The 21191-nt window shown below is 44.9% G+C and overlaps 1 pseudogene across 1 annotated transcript in view; it reads left to right on the top strand.

The window, feature by feature from the left end:
• Positions 1 to 21191, top strand: part of LOC147706512 (epidermal differentiation-specific protein pseudogene) — a 251263-nt pseudogene that overhangs the window by 221813 nt on the left and 8259 nt on the right. Inside the window, exon 2 of the transcript XR_015297661.1 lies at positions 14667 to 14733. The product of XR_015297661.1 is annotated as an epidermal differentiation-specific protein pseudogene (transcript). The remainder of the gene's footprint in view (positions 1 to 14666; positions 14734 to 21191) is intronic.

The raw sequence follows: 21191 nt of genomic DNA, 5'->3' as shown, positions 1-21191 counted from the left end.
GCAGGATAAGGTGATGTTGTCTACGTATAGCCAAACAATGAGACCCCTGGAGGAAAAACCCAGCCCTTTGTTTGTGTGGTGTTGCCAAAGTCTTGCGGTTAGCGGTTCCATGGTAACCGCAAAAAGAAGGGGGACAAGGGACATCCCTGTCTTGTGCCAAGGGTTATTAGCAGCTGTTGGGAGATCAACCCGTTCAACCTAAGTCTGGCACTGGGGTACGTGTACAAGAGTTTGGTCTGATTGATATACAACGGGCTGAATCCCAAACTTGCAAATATTGTAAAAAGGTATTGCCATTCTAGCTAATCAAATTCCTTGGTAGCATCTAGAAGTGTCACCAAGGCATGTGTTAGAGGAGTTAAATAATGTAGCAACGCGAAAAATGTGCGCAGGTTTTGTGCAGTAGACCTGCCTGGAATGAAGCCAGATGGATCGGGTCTAGCAATAAAAGGAAGTAGGGATTGCATTCTATTTGCCAATAGTTTGGCCTAGATTTTTGTGTCAGTATTGATCAGGGATAAGGGGCGATATGAATCTGTCTTGTTAGGCGGTTTCCCTGGCTTGAGTAGTGACAGTATAATTGCTTCTTTCAATGTGGGGGGTAGGATCCAGTGTTTCTTGAGCCTCACCATACAGTGTTACGAGTTAGGAAGTAACAAGTCTGCGTACTTTTGTTAAATTCCGCTGTGAGGCTGTCTGAGCCTGGGGCTTTTTCAGAGAGTAGACTGTTAGTTACTTGTTTAATATCTTCTACAGTCTAGGGTTTGTCTAGATAGGCCCTGTGCCCTCTGCCTAGCCAAAGCAACTCAATGGAATGTAGATTGGCCTGTACCTCCGAAGGAATGACACGTAATAAGGAAGACTATAATGCGGTGTAAAATTGTATAAATTGATCTAAAATTTCTTGAGGACCTCTAACCGTAACCTTGTTATCATCCAAAATCTCAGATATAAATGTGCCATTGCTGGGTGGGCGTAGCATTTATGCAAAGGTTTTGCTAGGTCTATCCCCTCCTTTGTACCGTCTGGCCTGGACATACTACCCCAAAAATGTTACCTCCCTAATTGCTTCCTTTTCATATTCTGAGATTTGGTCCCTGGTGTCTCCTAGTTTGGTGTCCCACAGATTATAGTACTGTAGTTCCATTGCTCTTTTATTGGATTTCAGTTCACAAGGGTTTGCCTAATTGATTTCAGTATCCCAGCCTGTTTGGATATACAGTTCCCCTTATAGCGGCCTTGAAGGCTTCCCGCAGATTAGCCTGACATTGCACCGTGCCTGTGTTAGTGGAAAAGTAGTCTTCTATGTCCCCTCTAAATTCTTCCCTAAAGACAGGACCTGTGAGAGCATGAGGTGAAAGCCTCCATGTGTTTACTTTAGGGGTTCTCTCAGGCATTAACAGCTGCAGTAAAACTGGGGTGTGATCCGACAGGGTACCGGGCATATGCCTGACTGCTGACGCCCAGGCTTCTATGTCAGGTGTCACCAACCAGTAATCTAACCTTGACCAGGCGTTATGCTGAGCTGTGCCTTTGGTCGTATCTGGGTGTCTGACCCGCCAGATGTCTGTTAGGTGCCCATCTGCCAGTATGTCATTAATTGCCAGGCTGGATCTTGGGAGTAATCTACCTGCCCCTCTGTCCCTATCCATGTTATCGTCTATTAGGGCATGGAAGTCCCCACCCCAAATGATAGTGTCATGTCCTACCGTAGCTATTTTAGCCCACGCAGTGTAAAAGGAATCTGGCGAATCCACATTGGGGCCATAAATCGCCACCAGTGTAACATTAATCGTGTAACATTAATCGTGCCCAGCCTGCCACACAGAATCACAAATTGTAGTGTAGTTCCTATTTTCCCTATAGGCCCTGCGCATTGGAATAACATCAGCAGTGTAGACGTAGGACTGCGGTCATCTAGGTCTCTACTGACTATGTTACACTTAATTGGGTTTGTGCCAGCTAGCTCAGAGGTCACTGGAAACTTTCTTGACTGAATAGGAAGTGATCAGCTTCTTTGGCTCAGACAAGAAGGGATTCAGTTTTCCGACAACCATATAACATGACAACTTTGCTCCTCAGAATAAGAGTCAATCTCTAGAGTCGTGTGAAACAATAGACAGCTATTTCACTCAGTCAGTTGTGCAGAATTACTTTCACCAGGATGCAGAGAATAGAGAGACGGGCGTTGTCAATAAAAGGTATTATTTATTGAACAGTCTTTCTTCTCATGCAAGAGAAATGAATTGCCACAATTGCAAGACTTATTATTATAAACAGTGCGTACAGTAAAAGTAGTATTACGAAATAATACTGTAAAAGCATTGATATGGTTTCTTGATGGTTGAAATGAATAAAATATATACATTCATATATACATTGGCTAACGTTCTCAACTGGTGCTTCTAACTACGCCTACCCCAGTGTACCTGACCTAAGCCTAACACGTGGGAGGGAGTAAGTAAGAGTTTAAGTTAAGTTGGTTTTGCCAAGAGTTTGCTTCAAGAATTCTCTCTAAGGGTTTAGTCAGCACCATACCTCTGGAATAGAATGTAGGAGGTCTGGTATCTCCTCTCAGGACTCGATATTCCAGTCACCCGCAAGGGTAGGCTGGAAACGCCGGAGCTGGATTTTCTCGGCAGGAGAAAAGACAGCATCTTTCTCAGCGCGTCAAAGAGGAGGGGCAGCATCCGTGGGCTTCTCGCATCTGCTGGGCTCTCTGCAAGGGAACAGCTGATCTGCTCCAGTATTCACCACCACCGTGTGTTTGCTTAAGGCAACGTTGGTATTATTTATACCTGAAAGGTGCCGAGTTTGACGTAAGTTTTTGGACATAAGACGTCAATAAAGATGTCACTAAGAACTGGTCGTTCTTGCAGTGCTCGCAGGAGTTCTATTACTAATCAAAACAAAGCAAGCAGGGCTTTCCCAGGTTGCTGGGGGTTTGGTGTGTCGAAAGAACTCGGTGTGCTATCTAGGAATCTAAGGAAGTGGCTTCTGCTGTGTCATGGACTGTCATGGACTGCAGAGGCGAGTTACAGAAATATGTCTCTAATAGATTATGCTGTTATAGGGATATGTATTGATTATAGCCGTTTAGGGGCATAAGGTCACAATATTGATCGGGGTCCTAGATAAAACACATCAAAATCTTCCCTCCGTATCTAAATGTGTGGTAGTTACTGTTCAGTCTACACCACGTTTAATCAATATGGACACCCCCCTAGCAAAGTTGGAATAAACAGATGAATAGATTGAGCTCCAGTGTTTGTTCTTTTACTTTACTTGCATCTTACCGTTTAAATGTGTTTCTTGTAAGAAACATATGTCTATGTTGTGCCTTGTTAAATAAGCGTGTACGAGTCTGGTCGAGCAAAAATTGTTTAGTCCCCTGATTTTCCATATAAGGAGATTATAGGTCGTCATGTGTGAGGTGTCTTAGTATCAAAGGATATCATTGGAGTGCATACTGTCATTAGGTAGATGCAGTGAAAGTTCTTGCTTATATGTCGTAATACCGAGTGGTATACTGAACATGATGTTGAAGCTAGACATATCATTAACTAGGACCAGAGTTCACCAGCCAACGGTCGTTCTACTTCCTTACTGTCCTGTCCAGAAACATTAACAATCCTGTTCCTCACCAACCCCCCACTTAAGTTGAGTATCAGTCCCCTCCCCAACTAACCAACTACATGAAATGTCCTAGGTTTTGGCACTGGGACCATTAGTGGGAGATCTCCCTGGGGATGTAACTACACCTGCATACAGCCCCGCTTTGCAGCAGGGTGGCTGCATGGATGTGTGAGAGCCGACCTGCAATATAACATACACGATGCTTAAAGACAGCAGCGGCTTATAGCCGCTAGTACATAATTCTTACTTTTTGGAGGTATTGACAGCTAAGAACAAAAAAAACATATCATTTATCAATTTAGTATTTGCTTATCAGTACCTGGCGGCACCAGGCACCGGGATAATTCATTGTCACTAAGTCTGGCATCCAATGATGTGCCCACTGCTGTTTTGACTGCTCGCTTCTGGCCTCCAATGTGTTTAGCATGTTTCATGGCCAATTTAGCATCTGTGAAATGGTGTATTGATGCCTCATGAGTTATCTTTAGTTTGGCTGGATATAGAAGTGCGTAGGGTATCTACGCTTGTCTCAGGATCCATTTAACAGGCACAAACTCTTTTCTGGCTACCTGGACTGCTGAAGTAAATTCTGGGAACATTGAGATATTATTTCCTTGTAATTAATTTTTACATCTTTCTTTGGCCGGACGCAGGATTGTTTCCCGATCCCAATATTTCAATAGGCATGCCAGAATGGGTCTTGGTGTGGCTCCAATCAGAGATTTTGGTCCCAGTATTCTGTGGGCCCTCTCTACTATGAACATTGTGGAGAGCTCTGGGCCGAACAGTTTGCCTAATAGATCTCCAAAAAATGATTCCATCTTGGAGATTGTTGTAGTTTCTGGAATACCAGTTATGCGGAGGTTATTTCTACACAATCTCACTTCAAGATCATCGTTCTTGGCCCTGATGGTATTGGGTAGTTTGTCCATGTGTAGTAGCTGTTAGTTTTGATTTGAAGTTTGTGTGCTTCTGTTGTTCGGTTGTCTAGCAAATCTAATCGGTTTTCATAAGTATCAACTTGCTTCTTGACCTGATCCATTTGAGAGGCGAGAAGGTCGAGCTCATTGTCTGTGGTTTTCAGGCTAGTTTTCATCTCTAGCAACAGGGAATGGCCCCTTCCTGCATGTTAAACTCCAGAGTCTCTTGTTTTCCAAGGCAAGTTTCATTTGTTTAGCATCATGCTTACCCATGTTGTCTACAACGGAGTATAAATGGGGCTACCAGCGCAAAGATGGCAGTTTTCTGGCTAGGGAGTACTGTTGGTCCAATGTCTTCTCAGATTTGCAAAGGACCTCCTCACATTCCACACTGTTGTACTTGGCTCCTGTTGTATTCAGTAATGACCTACTCGTAGACTCTCCTAGTAGGGGTGTATTGCCACTGGAGCCACCTGCCGCCTAGTAAGATCATGCCACTGCACATATGTCTAATGTTAGTTTATGAATTGCTTCACTGGCCAGTGGGTTACAGCCTGCCTACAGCCCAGCGCTTACCATTCATAAGCCTGCCTGTCCAGTTTAATCAGGTCTTATTCCAGACCCCCCTTGGCCCCACACACCTCCGATCCATACCTGCAGCCTCATCCAACGCTTTTTTCAAGCCTTTGGCCATGCGACAATATGGCAGCTGCAGCACTTGTCACATAATCCACCCGCTTCCCGTGGATGAGATTGTAATCCAGCCGCTCCATCTCGCTTCATCGGCCGCACGCTTTCTGAGCCCTGCGATATCATATGGGGCAAGCCAAGCATCCAGACACCCACTATCTCGTCCTCTGCCATGAGCCTAAAGAATACTCAAGGCCACTGTCTCATGGCGCGGAAACAACCATGAGCTCGCCCGTGCAGGCCGCGGTGCAGGCTCTAATACTCACAGGTAAGCTTCCGGGTGATGCGTGCTGCACTGCCAGACTTGGATGTGGTTCGAAATACTTGAGATTGTTCCACGATTGAAGAACGTTTGAATAACGTTGGGCTTCACCGCTCACGGCAGAAATGACACGCTGCAACTGACCGGGCATTCTGAGTTGAAAAATAAACCCCCAGTCGAGTGGTGACTTTTAAAGCCGCATGAAGTTTCCTAATTAACCATAAGACACAGGACAAATTATATACTGCTTCAAACTACAGCCGAGCGCTATCATCCATAAAGTGTCATTCTTACCTGCCACCCCCCAGATGTGCACGTTTTTCATCTTTTTTACTGAAGCGACCTTTTGAAAAACATTTTGGAAAACCAATTGAAAATTAAGATTTTCTATGTGGTCCTGATGAGAATCGGACAAAGGATCCGGTTCGAAACAAGTCGACCTTTCTTGTTGTATCCTATGTCAAAATGAACATGTATGACTAATGTTTTGAGTAGAATTGTACACTTAGCATTGGGATTAGGGGATGATTTTTAAAAAAAAACTGATTTACCCCTGCTAAATTTGCATAACATACAATTGAAATGAACCCAATGGTTTGACATAGGTTCTATTTATTTATTTTTCTTTTCTGTGTTACATGTTGGTTTCTTTGTGAGTTTGAAGGCTTGATTGTCAATGTTAGCGTGAATTGAGTATGGTTACGTCTCAGGTGATGAGTATGAAAGAGGTTGCTTGAATTTGTGCATTTAATTGTAATTCTTTGTGCACATCTGTCCTCCAAAAGGTTTTTAGGTGTCACACATATTTATAAAAACAGTTTGTATTTTGTGTTCGTTGAAAGTCTTTGAAAATAAAAAATGATGATGGATTAAATCCAACACATGGCTAAAAATTCATTGTTTTTTTTAGCTTTTTGCAATAGCTCTTGGGTATAGTACGACTCAGTATTGGCTTTTTGTTTTTGGTTATTTAAGTATATAGACTCTGCCTTACTGAGGTGAGTCAAGGTCCTTGTTTGTTTTTTCGAATATGGCAGCTGCAGCACTTGTCATATAATCCACCCGCTTCCCGTGGATGAGATTGTAATCCAGCCGCTCCATCTCGCTTCATCGGCCGCACGCTTTCTGAGCCCTGCGATATCATATGGGGCAAGCCAAGCATCCAGACACCCACGATCTCGTCCTCTGCCATGAGCCCAAAGAACACTCAAGGCCACTGTCGCATGGCTCGACAAGCCATATCCTCTGCTCAGTGCCTGTATATTAAATGCTAACAGTGGCCCTGCAGCACTGATTGTGCCACCCACTGAAGTAACCCTTTAAACATGTCTCAGGCCTGGCATTGAAGAGCCTGTGTGTGCAGTTTTAAACTGCCATGTCGACCTGGCAAGTTAACCCTCTTGCCAGGCCCAAACCTTCTGTTTTTTAAGATATGTCACTCCTAAGACAGTCCCTGGACAGCTTCACGGGCAGGGTGCACTGTATTTAAAAAGTTGGACATGTAATTTTAAGTTTTGCATGTCCTGGTTGTGAAAAACGCTTACATTAGTTTTTCACTCTTGAAAGGCCATTGTCTTCCATAGGTTAACATTGGGATTACCTTATTACACTTTAGAACTGTAATTTACAATTGGGAAATAGTTAGACTTTTCAAGTTATGTGTCTCAGGACTCACAATTTAAAATCAAAACTTACGACAAAGTTGAATTTTTGGTTCTGAAAATTCACTTTCAGAAAGTTAAGGGAATTGAAAGTGCCTGCAAGGGGTTTAATTAAGCATACACTTTTAAGTCAATTTGTTAAATATTTAAGTTGTCCGCGAGTGACATCAAAAATGAATTTCCTTGATATTTAACACAGTAAAAAGGAGCAACATATAGCAAAGCAGCTTCATGTATAAACAAACTGGTATTTTAAAAGGAAAAAATACTAAACACCCGATTGCAAGAGTTCACATTATAAATCTCAAAATACATTGACAGTGTGTAATTCTATTAAAACTAATGTATTCCCCAACATATCTTGATGTATAAACAACCCACTTTCAAACCTCTGACATGAGACTGTCTCTCACAGAGGTACAAGGCTCACCATCAGTATTGACAATGATTTCAAAGGAAATTTGGGGGGTGGAACCTGGCAGAAGGAAGATCTGCCGAAGTGGCATTGAAAAGCCACCCCACACAAAACTGCAATGTATTTTAACAGCCCTGATTGAGGTCCGGTGTCAGGCAGGCAGAGGCTATTGTGGGAAATTGAGTCTGCAGTGGCGGCGTTCACAGCAGCGGCTCACCCCCTGATGCACCTGTGTTTCACAGGTAAGTATGGACCCCAGAAGCAGCATCCAACTACAACAGGAATCACATCTGGCAGCAGGAAAATCTGCAGAAGAAAATATTATATTTGTAGGTGTTTTGCCATACATTTGAAATAGATATTGTTTGACCTGTCATGCTTTGTGTAGAATTGCCACAGACTTTTTGGTTTTACAAGCTGTTGTTGCTGAATTTGTTTCTGATGGAATTAGAACTCTGTGCACTTTAACCCCTTGGCCGCGGCGGTAATTCTGCTGCAGCGCTAGGGGGGAGGGGAGGCTGCGCGGCGCCACCATGCTCGTGACGGAACCAGTCCGTCACAAGCCGCGGTGGCGCTGTGCTTGTGACGAATTGGTTCTGTCATGGCCCCGCCCGCCTAACACGAAATCAGCGCCGCGCAGGCGCAGCGGCCGGGCCGTGACGGAACCATTCCGTCACCATCACAGCACCACCGTGGCTCGGGATGGAATGGTTCCATCACGAGCATGCAAGGGGTTAATTCGGCTTTCCAGTGGTAAAGTGCTTGTGCTCTCTCCCTAAAATATGGCAATACTGGCCTCCAACTGATTGGTACATTTAACCTACTTATAAGTCCCATATGGTATGATATGTACTAAGGGTCTGTAAATTAAGTGCTGCTAGTAGGCAGTAGCACTCATTGTGCCACCCAGTTTAATCGCACTTTAAAATATGTCTCATACCTGCCACTGCAGCCTGTAGTGCAGTTTTAAATTGACACTTTAGTCAATTTTGTCAATGACCAAGCCTAAATCTTCATTTTTAATATTTTTAAGTGACCCCCTAAAGAAGGCCATAAAGACCCACGTAGGGCAGGATGCATAGGATTTAAATAGTAGGACATCGGTACATACATTTTACATGTCCAGGTAGGGAAAAACTCCTAAAGTTGTTTTTCACTGCTGTAAGGTTATATCCCACAGACAAACATTAGGATACTGTATTACAATTAAAAAAATATAAAACCTGTTTGGGTACAGATAGAGAAATGCTGTTTACACTCAAATGAATTGCAATTTAAAATGCACGTTACCGGCGACCAAAACCAACTGAACAATCCTGCACCTGTCTGAACCCCGGTGCTGGGCTCTGCAGGAGAGAGCTGGACCCTTGGCTGACTTCAGAGGGTAAAAAATACTGAGGGTCAGGCTCCTGGTGACTGAGATGTGGACTGTTCATGCTGAACAACGACCTTGCTCCAGTGGGGCCTGCACTTCGAGCCGAGAGGGACAGCTTGCAATTACCGCCAATGTGAAGCTCCAGCAATGACCTGCTCTTTGGCCAAAACAGCGATTGTCCTTGATGCCAACTTGCTCCTCGTGCTGACAGCAAACTCCTGGTGGCATCCGCCAATGTGAATGGCAGCACGTTACAAGGCTTGATAAGGTAACTCTTCAGTAGGACAAACCAGGTCCCTGTATATGCCCAGACCTCATCATGGTCAGCCTCAACTTGTGACTTTTCCCCAGTGGTGAGTGGTGATTGATGCTTTTAGGCATTATTTTCTCTTTAAAACTTAAAAAATCCATAACTCTAGCTCTACTAATTGGATTTTTGTTGTTTTTGTGTAATTTTTTTCATTTGAATATTTACACTATTTTTCTAAATTAATTTGGAATTTTTCTTGTTTTGTGTTTTCACTGTATTACTGTTTGAGTGCTGCATAAATACTTTTCTTATTGGCCGCAATGGAGAGGGTAAGCAGAAGATAAAGTCAGCAATAGTGAGTGAGTATGTGTCAGTGAGCATAGGACTGACAATGGTGTGATAATAATCTATATTGTGTGGTGAATTATAAACCAACACAGTTTTGATAATAACACAGGTGGGTTAGAAACAGCATAACGAGTGGGAACACAGGTGTTTGGCATCATGGCAGAAAAGATGATGTGCAAAAGAAATTGGGGGCATATTATCAAGGGCATTATCGCCGCTTTAGCGGGACTTTTTCCTGCGAAAGTGGCAATAATTTTATCACCCTATTAGCAAGCTGTCGCTAACAACAGTTAGCGACAGCTTGTAGGCGATAGCGACTGGTTTGGGGCCCGCTTTGCATGTCAGCGATATTATCGCTAATGACATGCAAAGTGCCCGTACCCAAACTGTTAGCGACTGAAAGCAGTCGCTAACATCGCTATCGCCTATTATCAACGCAGGCGAAGCGATAAAAAAAATTGCGCTAGGCGCGAATATTGCCAAAACCTGCTCATACCTCTTCTTAACCTCTATATCCAATGGGAGGTGGATATTCAGGTTAAGACCCTATTGGCGATGATGCCTGAATATAGCTGGATTTACAGCGAAATTCACGCACTGAGCCGCTATCGCCGGATATTTTATCGCATTTGAGATAAACGTTGATAATAGCACGTTAAAAAAATAATCGCTAAGCTTATTTAGCGATAATTATCGCTATTTGTTGCTAATATGCCCCTGGGTCCGCGCACCTAACCCAAAAACCTTCAAAATAAATTTGTGATCATATCAAGTGGACACCAGAATGAAAGGTTGTCAGGGCAATGTTAGTGCTATGCAGACATTTAAAGAAATATCAATTTAAAAGAGTAATAAAAAGAGTGAGTAGGTTCACAGCAAAGTGCTTTTTCAGGGGCAGGATGACAGCACCAATTTTTCACAGTCTGTCTTTGACATTTAGCAAGGACTGGAACAGGGTGGTAGCAGCATTTTTCACAGGCAATCTGAGGCATCCAAGCGGCGGTTTGTTCCACAAGAAGTGGTTGAGAGACTGATTGAGTTGGTGGATTAGCAAGTTGGAAAAGTAAAGAGTAAATGAAAGAATGAGTTAGAGTGAGAGTGTGGGATCAGGAAACCTTGGGGCATATTACCAAGGGGGGCGATAGGCAATTATCGCCGATTTAGCGACCGTTTTCGGCCGCTAAGCGGCTATAATTCTATCGCCCTATTAGCAAGCTGTCGCTAACTGATGTTAGCGAGAGATTTTAGGAGATAGCGAGCGGTTTGGGGCCTGGCTTTGCATGTCAGCGATGTTTATCGCTAATGACATGCAAAGTAGGCGTACCCAACCAGTTAGCGACTGAAAGCAGTCGCTAACGTTGTTATCGCCTATTAGCAAGGCAGGCGTAGCGTTGGAAATATTCGCGTTAAGCGCGAATATCTCCAAATCCTAACACCTGCCCAGACCAGTTCTTAGCTATGTTATCCAATCGGAGGTGGATAACATGGCTAAGAGCATTTCGTCGCTAATGCGTGAATATCGCTGTATTCTCAGCGATATTTAGGCATTTCGCCGCTAAAGCTGGATATTTTAGCACAATGGAGAAAAATGTTGCTAATAGCATGTTTTCTCCGCTAACATATCCAGCGATAGGCAGCAAAAAAAAATCGTCGCTAAGCCTATTTAGAGATAAATAGCAGTAATAGTAAAACTGAAGTATTGGGCACCATCCAGGTTCGACTGAAGCATTCAGATCTATTGCAGACCCAGTGCTGTCACACTGAAGGCTCGGCAGGCCAGAATTCAAATCTATTTTTGACAGTTTAACATTAGGTATAATTCAAAGTACCCAATTTAAAACATAGACAGTGTATTTCAACAAAACTCATATATCAAAAAGCACCAAAAATCTAAAGCATCGGAACATGATTAGGGTTAGGTCAAGTGCTTTAGGTTGGATTTAGGGTTTAAGGTAAGGTTTAGAATTATCTATAGACAGTTTTGATGCTGTTTCTGCGGATGCAGAGGTAATGACATTCTGTCGGACACATGACTATTTAGATTTTTGTCTATTTTACTAAGTAATGCGTGCACATCACAAGGGGGTGGAAGGCATTATGTGTTTATACACATAGAGTCCTTTTAAACATCATGTGCCTCTGTGAGTGATTTCTGTGCCTCCTGTTTGCTTTTCTCATGCCCCACGCCTAGAGTGGAGCCTGCTGACATCATCAGCAAGAGCCTTATAAGACTGGCCTCCTGAAGTGGTGATTACTGCAGAGAGAACACAAGCTAGTGGATGACAACCCCAAGATCACTACAGGTGAGTGCAGACAGCTGGACCTTGGCACTAAGCCATTGTGATCTCTCAAAGACAACACAAGAGCAGGCAGCCACTGTCATTCTATAATCATCACAGAGTGCATTAAGAAATACCCCTGCCCTGACCACAGCAGGGTTCTCACTAAAGCCAGCAAGGATTCAGGCAAGGTAGAGCACAGATGGTGTAGGGCTGTTTAATGAGACATGACTGGGATAACAAATTCTGGTAATGCATTACATTGAAATTAAACCACCTCACTAATACTCTGCAAGTATGTAAAACCAACCCAGCTTTTAACCCCCAGCTATAGTTACCACTCCTACCCCCCAACCCAGCTACACCACTGTTATTAGGTGCCTGCTCCTCCAAGATGGTTCCTTTCTTAACTGGTGAAATTAATCCTCTTTCTTTGCACTCCTAGTTTCACCTATCCTGCATGCCTAAACCTTAAACAATGCAGTGCTGTCACACAAGGAGCAAATTACAAAACATACCCTAGTAAACACATCTAAAAAAATTATATCTGCCTTCAGGAACCTCAACATTCCCCAGAGCGACTATCCAGAACCCCCATCACTTAGGAAACAGCTCTTACTCACCACCAAAATGTGAGATGAAAAGGCATGGATAGAAACAGCTAATAGTGGCACAGGTAAATAGGGAAGAAGGAAGGAAGCATTCATCTCTTCATCACCCCTTTTGGTTGTCATTCGCCCTTTAGTGGTGCTATAGATGGAAGCTGGCGGAGTGTACACAACTATGCGAGGAGCGTAACCTTGCATTTTGTTCTAAGAGAATTGGGTTAAATGCTAGTTCTAGGGGTTCACGACATTCTGTGACTTGCCTTGCCAGTCCTGGTCTCTCTGGTCGTCATTTGCGTGTACTCCTCTAGTCTTCTGGATTCTAATTCTCCAATTTCACAGGCTCCCTGTCCTGGTCATTTTCATTCTCCTCATCCTGATTTTAGTGCCTCTGTCCACTTGGACCTTCATCACTGTTTTATTCAGTCCCAAGATTTTGCGTGTTACTAATTCTTCTGTCTTGGTCCCCTTCCCCATGTAGTTCTGGTACCCCTTGTCTGGTCCTCTGGTGCTGGTCCCACTGGCCTTGGTTTCTCTAGCCACCCTAGTCCACTGGTTTTACTGAAGCACCCAAGTCCAACTATTCCTCCAGTCTCCTGGTTTGCCTGTTCACTTTATTATTGTCAATCGGACCGTGGTCTCCTCTGTCAAGGTCCTAATAATAATGGGTCTCCTGGGTTGGGTCTTTCTTATCATTGACTCCCTGAGCCTTCTGGTTCCCATGTTGAAGGTCATCTTGTTCCATGTCGTTCTTTCTTCTGGGTTAGGATCATACTTCCTTGCACTCTCATGGAAGTTCAGATCTTAGTCTTACTAGCCCTAAATGTCCTGGTCATTTCTATTCCACCTCAACTTGCTAATCTTTGGCCTCATGGTCCCGGTAACCCTGATCCTTCCTGGTCCCAATCTTCCTAGCCTGGGTCCTTCGGCTTCTAGTTGCGTGGTTCTCATTGATCTCTGTGGCCCTGGTTCTCCTGCCTCTAGTGCTCATTTCCATTGTTCTCCTGGTACTGGTCCTTCTGGATCTGTCCACCTTAGTCTGCTACCTCTGCCTTGGTCCTCTCATCCCTCTGAGCCTGGGTGATGCTCCCAGACCCACATAGTCTACTTTGTCTTGCTGGTCCAGGATCTTGTTTCTCCTACATCTTGTCTTTCTGTTCCTTCGGGCCATGCTCCATTGGGTCCTAATTCCCCTTCACCACATTATCTTGGCACTCTTCATCCTTCGCACCCTTGTCTGGATCCTCACCATGGTCCAGGTCCTCTGTGTGTTGTTTGTCCTGGTCTTGCTTCTCCTTGTTCCTGTTCCCCTCCATGGTTCTGGTTTTCCTAATGCTGATCCTCATGGCTAGGGTGTCCTTATCCTCCAACTGGTCAGCATCCTCTCCCTTCCTTCCCCTGGCTCCCTACACAATGAACTCCAAACCTGTCACTCAGATTGTTTTTTGACTTCCAGATAGATTTTGCTGAGTCAACACTGCCAGGAAATGAGCATCATTTAGGACCCAGCCCACCTAAAACACTGCTCAGTATGTTAACAACAAACTTCCATTCCCAAAATGCATTATGGAAGTGACTAAAATGTCAGTGTGATTGAAGGGGTCATGTGTGGCATGAAACCAATATGTATCTATGCCTGAAACCTGCTCTTTTGGGTGAAAACGGTGTTCATTTAGCTGGTTGCTGAGTGACTCTAAACACGTCTCTCGCGAACTACCTAAATGTTTTGCCTACCTGTCTCCTGCTTTCACATCCTCTGTTCCACAGAAGCCAATTACTGTGTTTCACCCACTTTTCCTCCTGCAAATGCCCCAAAACACTGTGGGTAGATTTACAAGCCACTTGCGCCACTTTTGCGCCACTTTTCCCATGTTAAAAGTGACGCAAAAGTGGCGCAAGGAGCTTGTAAATCTGCCCTCGTGTCCTTAAACAGCAATTGCCTTATGTAAGGTCCCATCCCTCTGTTTGTCCAGATACCGCCTGTGTCCCTGCACTACCTTTTTGCAATTGCTTGCCGGTTGCTGCTATGTTGCTGATTCAAAAATACTAGGCTACCGCAATCCCCCTTAATAGGAAACCCAACACTGAAACAACATCTTCCAAAGAAGCCCAAAATGACCCAGCCCTCCAAAGTTATCAAGAAGAAAATCATGAACATTAAGAAAAAAACAATGTATTTTCATGGGTGAAGAAAACGTGTTCAACTGTATTCCTTATTCTTTCAGATCAACAAGCATTCCCAGAGTGCAGCCCCAAATATCTGTGTGCCATATCCTGAAGCTTCCAAAACAGGTTTGATTCTTTGTTACATATTTGATTATCATGATTATCATAAATGAATTTCACAAAATTAATTTGACTGTTCTTTTAGGGCCAGATGTATGAAGGCCCTGTTTTGCGATTTTCTAATTGCGAATCTTTGCAATTCACAATTAGGAAATCACAAAATGGAATGCATGAAAGTGTGTTTAACACTTTTAGCGATTCCTAGGGGTTCCCGAATGACCTACCTCATGAATATTAATGAGGTAGGTCGCAATTTGCGGCCCCCTAGGAATCGTAAAAATCAAAGAGAGGGTGGCCTACTGGGCACAGCAGAGCACAATGTCTGTGATTGCTTTTAAATTGAGCAATTCGTTTTTTTTAATGTAGCCCATTTTCCTTAAAGAAAAACAAGATGCATTTAAAAAAATATGAAAAGTTTTCTTTTAATTTTTCATGAGCAGGCAGCGGTCCGTGGGCCCTGTGCAATATCTGAGGGCCAAGGAGTGTGCCCAAGTGTCCAGCTGTAAGAAACTGGGTTATTAGTTACAAAGGATGGGAGTAGTTACGGAGTAATAATGCTGCAACTTTTGCTTTACTGGGGACCAAGGCCACCTTGCATCAATCAGCCAATCAATCATGGGTTTGTAAGCGCGGGGTCTCAAGGCGCTGAGGAAGGGGCCCGCAGCTCCTGGATGATCATGGTGATTTGTAGAAGAGGCAGGTCTTGAGGTCCTTTAGGAACTTGGAGAGTGATGGTGTCTGTCGGAGGTGGAGAGGGAGGATGCCTTTACAGTGAGGAGGGGGAAGGAGCGTCCTCCTGATCTGGTCTTCTTTATGTGTGGTTCAGTTGCAAGAGAGAGCTGGGCTGAGTGGAGGGATCTTTGGGAATTTAGTGGTTCATGTAGGTGGGTCCGGTGTTGTGGAGGGCTTTGTGGGCGTGGATGAGAAGCTTGAAGGTGATTCTCTTTAAACCTGGGCAGAGACCTTCCCTCCACCAGCGGAGTTTTCAGGGTTTTGCCTACTCCGCACTCCATTGAGAACGCGGAGTAGAGGCAAAACTCAGACTCCACAGCAGAGTGGAGTTAGCCAGCCCCCCCTGCACAAAAAATGGGTAAAAAAAGGCACTTACCTCTGCTGTGACGTCTCTGGGCTGCCCTCCTCCTCCTTGCGGTGGTCTCTCTTGCTGGCTCCTCGTTCACCATGCAATCCCCTACGCTGGACGTACGTCTTGGTAGGACTGCGCACGCGCCTGCATGCACACATGCACCTACGTGCGCTCATGCGCAGTTCTAGCAAGACGTATGTGGATAAGTAGATGACAAGAGAGACCACGGTGTGGAGGAGGAGGGCAGCAATGAGATGCCACAGCATAGGTGTTTTTTTCTTTTTGAATTTTTTTCTTTATATTTTTTATTAGGGGGGGTGGAGGTGCGGAGCAGAGCGGAGTTCCACAGAATATTTTCCAACTCCATAAAACTCCGTGTAGTGGCACTCTGCCCGGGGTTAATTCTTTTCTCCACCGGGAGCCACTGTAGTGTCCGTAGGTGTTGGCTGATGTGGAAGGTGCACAGTAGGTTGAGGACTAATCTGGTGGCAGCATTTTGAACGTTCTGGACTTTGCGGGTGAGGTTCTTGTTGATCCCAGGGTAGAGTGCATTACTGTACTCAAGTCTGCTGCTGATGAGGGTGTGGGTGATGGTTTTCTGTGTTCAATGGGAATCCAGTTGAAGTTCTTTGGAAGTAGGCAAAGGGTGTGGTAGCAGGAACAGGTGGCAGCGTTGATCTCATCTAGAGTTTTGAGCCCAGGATGATTCTGAGGTTGCGTGCGAGGTTCATGAGGTGAGGGAGGGTTCCCCAGGGCAGGTGTTTTTTCAGGCGTCAGAGTGTGGTCCCATGATGAGTACTTCTGTTTTCTCTGTGTTTTGTTTTAGACAGCTTTTCTTCACCCTCCTAGTGACTGCTTCAATTACTTCTTGAAAGTTGTGTTTGGAGATGTTGGGTTTGTTTGATAGGGAGAAGATGAGTTGTGTGTCGTACGATATGATGTTCAATCCACATGATCTGATGAGGGATGCAAGGAGGGCTATGTAGACGCTGAACTAGGTGGGGCTGATGGAGGATCCTTGGGGGACTCCGCAGGTGGTCAGTGTGGATTCTGAGAGGAAAGGAGGGAGTCTTACCCGATGCGTTCTGCTGGAGGAGAATGAGCGGATCCAGTCAAGGGCCTCATTCCAGATTCCTGCGTCATGGAGTCTGCGGGCTAGGGTTATGTTATGTTATGTTATAGGGTATTTGTAGAGTGCACAACTACTCCCGAGAGTGTCCTGGCACTGATTTAACCCCATTGACTGAACAGTTGTACGCAATGCAGGTGCTTCTTCTAATGTTGAAATAGACAAGTTTTTAGCTTTCTCCTAAAGCTAAGGAGATCCTACACCTGTCTCAGGGGGGGGGGGGGGGTGGCAGGCTGTTCCATAACTTAGAGGCCACCACCTGTAAGGAGCATCTGCCCATACGCGAACATGCGAACTTAGGCACGATCGACATGTCGAAGACCGCAGGGTTGTAGATAGAGCATAGGGCTGCATTCTGCTCCTGATGTAGGAAACCCCCTATGTTGTGAAAGGCCTTGAACGGTACAAAAGGGGGTGGTGATGGACGGAGCATCTGAAACAATCAAACACTCACACCCAGTCAAAAGATCTGGGTTTAATCCATCACCGTTCTTTAGCCCACTCTGCCACCCCAGTTCAGACATGGCTATATGCAAATCAGTCTGACTCTGTGCCTCATCGGAACAGTCCAGCCCGAACTGCCAAGCCATGTCTTCCCTGAACCGAAAACAAGCTTCCGTGGACCGGTTTCTGGCATTCCAGCCGTCTTCAGCCCGGCTTGCTTGAATCCAGTGGCAAAGTGAGCAAGGGACTCACGTCTGAGCATACCCTGCCACACTTATGGCGGCCAAAAGCGGTACAAAAGGGGGTGGTGATGGACGGAGCATCTGAATCAATCAAACACTCACACCCAGTCAAAAGATATGGGTTTAATCCATCACCGTTCTTTAGCCCACTCTGCCACCCCAGTTCAGACATGGCTATATGCAAATCAGTCTGACCCTGTGCCTCATGGGAACAGTCCAGCCCGAACTGCCAAGCCATGTCTTCCCTGGACCGGAAACAAGCTTCCGAGGACCGGTTTCTGGCATTCCAGCCGTCTTCAGCCCGGCTTGCTTGAATCCAGTGGCAAAGTGAGCAAGGGACTCACGTCTGAGCATATCCTGCCACACTTAAGGTGGCCAAAAGCGGTACAAAAGGGGGTGGTGATGTACGGAGCATCTGAATCAATCAAACACTCACACCCAGTCAAAAGATCTGGGTTTAATCTAGGGGTGGGCGGAAAATCCGTTCCGCTCGCGGATTTTGCGGATTTTCGGGAAATCCGCAATCCGCGAGATTTGCGAATCTCCCGCAAAATCCGCAAATCCGCGAGCAGCGGATTTTGCTCGCACTGCTCGCACTGTTCGCGTGAGTTCGCGTGAGTTCGCGCCCCGCGAATAAGTGCAAAATTGCAGAAATACGATCTTAGCAAAACTGAAAGTAACTACTTACCAGGTTCAAAAGTTCAGGCTCATCATTAGTAGCCATTTCCTGTAGTGCTTCCTGAGGGGCCCCTCCAGAGTTCAGTTGCCAGTTGAAACTATTATGTGACCCTGCTCTGAACCTCAGAATAGTTACACATATGCCACAAAGGTCCTGAATTACAGCTAAGGGAGACAAGCAGGAGCCAGGCTGGAAGTTAAAATCCATTAATCATCCCCTAATTCATTATTGTCAGTTGGGGCAGGGCAGGTGTTGTAACTAATTTTGCAACAATGAAAGCACTTAGCAAGTGCAAAAGATCACTAATCAGGGCGCACTAAGGAAGCAGGTGCCAGCTAAAAAAATATTCTGTGACACATTAATCAGCCCCAAATTAATTCAGGTCACTTGAGGCAGGGAAGGTGTGCTTTGCTTTACCGAAAATAATGTACACTGGACAACCAGAGGGTGTGGTGATGAAACAGAGGGTGGCATGGGTGGGCCAGAGGGTGGCATGAGTAGTCAGAGAGTGGCAGTGGTGACAGAGAGTGGCAGTGATGAAGAAGAGTGTCCCAAACAGGCTGGACACATAGAAACAACAAGTTCGCGAAACTTGCGACCCGACAGGTAAGTTCGCAATTTGCGAAAGTGTACAAAACCCTCGCGAACTGGCAGAAACACGGGCGAACACAAAAAAAAAAAAAAACGCAAATTCGCGGGAATTCGCGGATTTTGCGGATTGCAAATCCGCAAATCCGCAAAATTCGCGAACGCGAGATCCGCAAAATTCGCTCATGCCTAGTTTAATCCATCACCGTTCTTTAGCTCACTCTGCCACCCCAGTTCAGACATGGCTATATGCAAATCAGTCTGACTCTGTGCCTCATCGGAACAGTCCAGCCCGAACTGCCAAGCCATGTCTTCCCTGAACCGAAAACAAGCTTCCGTGGACCGGTTTCTGGCATTCCAGCCGTCTTCAGCCCGGCTTGCTTGAATCCAGTGGCAAAGTGAGCAAGGGACTCACATCTGAGCATACCCTGCCACACTTAAGGCCAGCACCAAGGCCTTAAAATTAACCCTCTTTTGCCCCGGGAGCCAGTGCAGCGACACCAAAAGAGGCGTAATGTGTGTCCTGGGGTCAACCATAAGAACGCCCCTTGCTGCCCCATTTTGAACCACCTGCAGATGGCCACATAGGTAATCAGGGAAGCCTAAGTACAGCACATTAACATAGTCCAACCTTGACGTTACCAGGGCTTGGACCACAGTTTTTTTATCAAGACTGGAAGTAGGGGGAGGAAGTTCCTCATCATCTTCAATAGTCCAAAACATGTTCCGGCCACTGATTGGACTTGGGACTTGGGACTTCATGGACATGACCGAATCCAATTATCCCCCTAGGTTTTTTTATGGTGGTGACTGAGAGTCAAGTCTGTTCAGCCAGCTGCCTTTGGCGTACCCATGGTGCAGCCAAGCTCACAATTCAAATCGGGTCTTGATTGCCAAGATAGCATATCGAGGCCACGCATCATCGCAGGCTCCACACCCGCTCAGCTCTGGTGGCACTATCTCAGTGCAGCTCAAGTCATCACCACGTGGTGGGAGACCTTTGTCTGCCAAAATGCCTCGGCTGCCCCTAACTCTGTGCACCTCAAGTCATCATCACATGGCAGGAGGCCAGTGTCTGGCAAAGTGCTTCGTCTTCCACCAACTCTGTGCATCTCTCATTTCATCGTGGCGTTGCAGGAGGCATGGGTCGGTAAAAGTGCCTCGGCTGCCACCTACATAATAAGCACACGGATACACCCAGATAGAGAGTGGAAATGACGTTGAGCACGTATGCCCCGCCCTTTTTATTGGCAGGGTCACATGTCCTGTGATGCCTGTGTTGCATGGGTATTGAGAAGGTCTAAAGCAGCCGTGAGGGAGTGGCAGTGGCATGCTGACAACTAGACCTGTGATCTGGAGAGCACTACAGGGAAGAGTGGGCTGGCTGAAACGCGCATCCTTCACAACTTTACCAATATGGCGGTTTGAATCCGCACACCCACCAAGATAGGTACACGATGGGTGCGCGACTCCACTTTTTTCAAAAAAAAAAAATATTTATATTAATATTTAAGAAAACAGAAGACATATTATTTTAATATAAAAAAAATTACAAAAAGTATTTTTGGGATATTAAAGTTACAGAATAGCAGTAAAAAGAAATTCAAAATTAATGGAAAAAACCATAGGTTTAATGACCATTATAATTCGAAATTAGCATTTAAAAAACCTTTGAAATTCACAGAAAAAACTATAGGTTTCAGGCACATTATAGTTAGAAATTACCATTTAAAAAACCTTAGAAATTCACGGAAAAAAACATAGGTTCTAGGGACGTTATAGTTAGTTTGACATTTCTCTCATACAAAACCATAGAAATTCCCCTGTTATAGTTACTTCAGCTAACTATAACTCGCGCACCCTCAATGCACTGCTGATGACGAGACATATTACAACATTCATGACATGGTCAGTGACATCACTGATAACATCTCAAATGACATCACTGATGACATCATCCACGTGAAAATCTGATGCACCTCCTCACACTCTAATATAACCATTGATACAACCGCTATAAAATACAGACTATAATTTTCGAAACCATTGACACACCAATACCAGTTACTACATACACACTCACTGATTCCTAGGTCTACACACACATAAACTCAATCACCCATACAATCACTAATACATGCAGTCACTCATCAATACAACACTATAATAAGCACTCATACACCTATACAGACACTCACACACCAACACTCATCCAAAGCTACTTACACACCTAGTCAGTCATGCAAAGAATCAATCACACTTCCATTTACTTACATATACAGTTATACACATACCACA

The sequence above is a fragment of the Lissotriton vulgaris genome, chromosome 7, assembly GCF_964263255.1.
Source record: "Lissotriton vulgaris chromosome 7, aLisVul1.2, whole genome shotgun sequence".
NCBI classification, from domain to species: domain Eukaryota; kingdom Metazoa; phylum Chordata; class Amphibia; order Caudata; family Salamandridae; genus Lissotriton; species Lissotriton vulgaris.
This window is presented reverse-complemented; position numbering and strand designations above follow the sequence as displayed.